The sequence below is a fragment of the Micropterus salmoides genome, unplaced genomic scaffold (genome assembly GCF_014851395.1).
Source record: "Micropterus salmoides isolate LMB-PRFRI ecotype aquatic unplaced genomic scaffold, ASM1485139v1 Ms_hic_scaffold_21, whole genome shotgun sequence".
Classification (NCBI taxonomy): Eukaryota; Metazoa; Chordata; class Actinopteri; order Centrarchiformes; family Centrarchidae; genus Micropterus; species Micropterus salmoides.
Window position 1 is genome coordinate 8,664,089 of NW_024041262.1, and position 3,829 is coordinate 8,667,917.

Genomic DNA, 3,829 nt, shown 5'->3' on the forward strand with positions numbered 1-3,829 from the left:
ACATGGGTTTTTAAAAAAGCAATAACTTACAATGTAACCTCTTAAACAAAGTATTTCTTTTTTAATCTTTGTGCACATTTAATCAATGTGAGTAAATGGAGAACAACTTAAGTCTTGTGAGATGAGGAAGGGTGTTGTCTGAAACAGAGAGCAATGGTGGCTTCCCAGATTGTGCATGATTGTGTTTACTTCCGCCTGCCTACGTGTGCACTCTCAAGTGCGTGTCTGTGTGGTACCAGGGGTGTGGGGCCAGCAGGGAAGTGCTGGAGCACTAAGAGGTGGCATGTGGCTGCGGTATGATCTGTCGTGGTATACACTGAAAGACTCACAGGCCACCTCTGAGCTTTAACGACAGACAGACCATTTAGAAGCCTTTGAGGACAGGGTGAGGATGCTTCTGTTCCTGTTGATAAGGCCCCTTTTTCCTGTTGAACAGGTCAGCGTGGGACCACTGACGTGCACTTTATGGGGCCACAACCCTGATGGCTGTTGTTCTCTGAGTGTTGGATGAAGTTCTGCAGTAGTCAGTCATGAAGCAGTTAATTTAATGGAAGTTTAAAGCTGAGCCTGCTGAGATTTGTATGTAAAACACTACTTACCACATGCATGAACACTTCTTAAAACTTAAGAGCGAAACTGTATCACAAACAGCAGTTAGTAAGCCATTTGTCCAGTGACCCCTCAACTCTGACAACTCTGAGAACCATCACAAACATGAGCAGCAAACTGTCCATAGTGCAGTTTCAGGTTCCATTGTGAGGGAAATTTGGATTTTTAACTGCTTCTAAAAAAACAAAAATAATGTACATAACCACATCCCCCATGTGTTGTGAATGCTTAAAAGTATATCAGCTGTATCAACATACAAACAGTGAGAACACTGACAACTGAAAACTATATTAAAATGTAATTTATATGCAATAGCTGTGAGATAAAGTAAGAGTTACATTTGGGGAAATATTTATTGCCTTTCTTGTAGAGAAGCAAATGAGAATACCATCGATGTGATTGAACAAATATACACTGCTCAAAAAAATAAAGGGAACACTAAAATAACACATCCTAGATCTGAATAAATGATATAATCTCATTAAATAATCCTTTCTTTACATAGTTGAATGAGCTGACAGCAAAATCACACAAAAATTATCAATGGAAATCAAATTTATCAACCCATGGAGGTCTGGATTTGGAGTCACACTCAACATCAAAGTGGAAAACCACACTACAGGCCGATCCAACTTTGATGTAATGTCCTTAAAACAAGTCAAAATGAGGCCCGTTGTCTCCTCTCCTCGCCTGGGCCCTCTTTGGCAGGGGTGGGGCTCCCGCTGCTTCCCTCTGCCAGCTCTCTCACAGTGGGGAGATTCGGGAGTCTCTGGGGCGCATGGCCAGTGTTGTCGGGGTAGGTTATGGTGCTCCTCCTTGGGGGTGCTTGACTGGGGGGGCTGGGCCCCTGTCCAGGGATGAGATCGGCCTCGGGGGCTGCTGGCACTGCCTGCACTCTGGGGAGGGATGCCTCTGGCTGGGCTGGGGGACCGTTGGCCTGGTTCTCCTGCGTTATCGCTCCCTGGCAGCAGGGAGCTTCCCGGCACGGCTTTCTGCTGTTCTTCCTTGGGGCAGGGTACAGCTTCCCCCGGGACATGCGGTCTGGGGTCCTTTGCGCTTTGGGGGGTCGCAGGGTGCCCTGGCTTCAGGGAGTGGGGGTCTCTGCGCGGGTTGATCCGGTTGCGGTTTGGTGGGCTGCGGTGGGATTTTAGGGCGATTGTCGATGCATCTTGATGCATTGTGTTTTTCCCTGGGCAGGGTCTCTGGATGGCTGCTGGGCGTTTAGTTTGTGCATTGGAGGCCGGGGGAGGCATTTCCTCGTTGGCTTGGAGGGACCAGTTTGCGTCCCTGTTTTGCTTCGTTGGCCTCGGATCCATTTCTCTGTCGGCCAGTTGTTGGACCCCTCTGGATACTGAGGTATATAGTTAGTTTTCGGGATGTGCAGTGTGGGTGCGGGGCAGGGCTGTGCTCCGGTTTGTTCTGGGCTTGTGCCTGGAGTTCTCTGCCCTTGACAGGTGGGTGGGTTGGTGGTGGCATGCAGCTGAGCTGGTTGATTTTGCCTCGTTGCTGGTTTGGCTGCTGTTGCACGGCAACCGGGGGGCGTGCTGGGCATGGGGGATGTCAGATGGCACCGGCGGCCTTAGTTTTTTCCGGCGGTTGGGGGGACGGCGGACTTTTATTGGCGGGTGCAGGGTGACCTCTGCTGTGTGCTGGCCTGTTTCTTGTTCTCATTTTTCTCTTAGTTGTCATACTATGTCAGCTGTTTATTGCTGCTGTTCGGCTGGTTGTCTTTTACTATTATTATTATTTTTATTGTTTGTTTTTGTTTGTGTTTGTTGTTGTTTTTCTCCTCCCCAAGCCCCCCTCTCTGTTCTATTGCAGTTTTCGTTGCTTTCTGCAATTGGTGTTTTCCTCTGCTATTCCCTGTTGTCCCCACCTTCCATCCCCCTTCTCTTGCGGGTCTTATCCTTTCTCTGTGCTGCCTGTTTGAGCCCCCCCATCCCCGTGTCTGCCCCCCTGTCCGGCCCGGTGACAAATCAATACATAATTAAATAAATAATAAAACAGACAAAGGGGTATATTAATACTCTCTTGTTAAAGTAAAATCTATCTGGCACAATATGGTATCCAGGACATCATACTCTATACCAGGCTGCTGGGCAGGACAGGTTATAAAAAATAAATAAAAACCTGATTCTGATTCTTTAGAGGTGCTGGTAGGCATATTTTGTTACTTTTAGACAGAGCCAAGCTAGCTGATTCCCCGTTTCCAGTCTTAACGCTAAGCTAAGCTAACCGTCTCCTTGCTGTAGCTCAGTTGTTGTCAACCTGGGGGGCGGTGCCCCCCTGGGGGAGCATAGTGCCACTGCAAGTGGGGCATGGATGTTGGGCAGACCTAAAGTTACATGAATGTGATTAATGTGGTGACCTGAATCTTTTATTTTATTTCAATTGTCTGTGTTGTTAATGATTGAGAAAAATGAAACCACTTTTGCTGGAGTCAGGGGGCTTGAACTGTTTTCCGCTTCTAAAAGTGGGCGAGACCACTGCTGTTTGAGAACCACTGCTGGAGCTTCATAACATACAAACGTGAGAGTGGTATAAATCTGTTTATGTAATTTTCAGCAAGAAAGAAAAAAACTTAGTTCCCAATATGTCAAACTATTCCTTTAAAAAGTAGGCTAGGTAGTAATGTAGCCTACAAGTGCTCATATTACCATCGACAGATGGTTGTTTATCTCAAGTTTCGTTTATGCTCCCTTAAGGCACATCAAAGTCCCCAGTGAAGGTCAGAGTCATTGTAAGATTTGGTTTTAACGGAGGTACTTTATGTGGTTAGTCATTGGACATTAAGACAAACTGAGTAATCATGGAACAGTTTCATAATTATGTGTTTCCCTCCAGTTATAAGTCAGCAGATAATCAGCAGATAGCTACTCAGCTGTCTGATGATTAGCACAAGAAATGGTTGGCACTCTCTTCCCTATCTGGTAGATTTCTCTGTTTTGAACAGATGAAAACACATACAGTCACTGTCTAAACAAGAAAAAAGCCTCAAAAAGAAAAAGGGCGCATTTGATGTGAGGGTCACGTTACAGTGTCTGGCTGTAAAAGCACTGCCTCATGTCTCTACATGTTTACTTGTTGCTTCAAATCGTGTTGACAAGTCAATTGGCATGTTGTAGAGAGACATCAAACTGTAGTGTTGACCATGTAGCAGTGTGGGTGCTCCCGGTGAAGTCCTCTAATGGTTTCACTGGTATTTGATCCATGCCCCGCC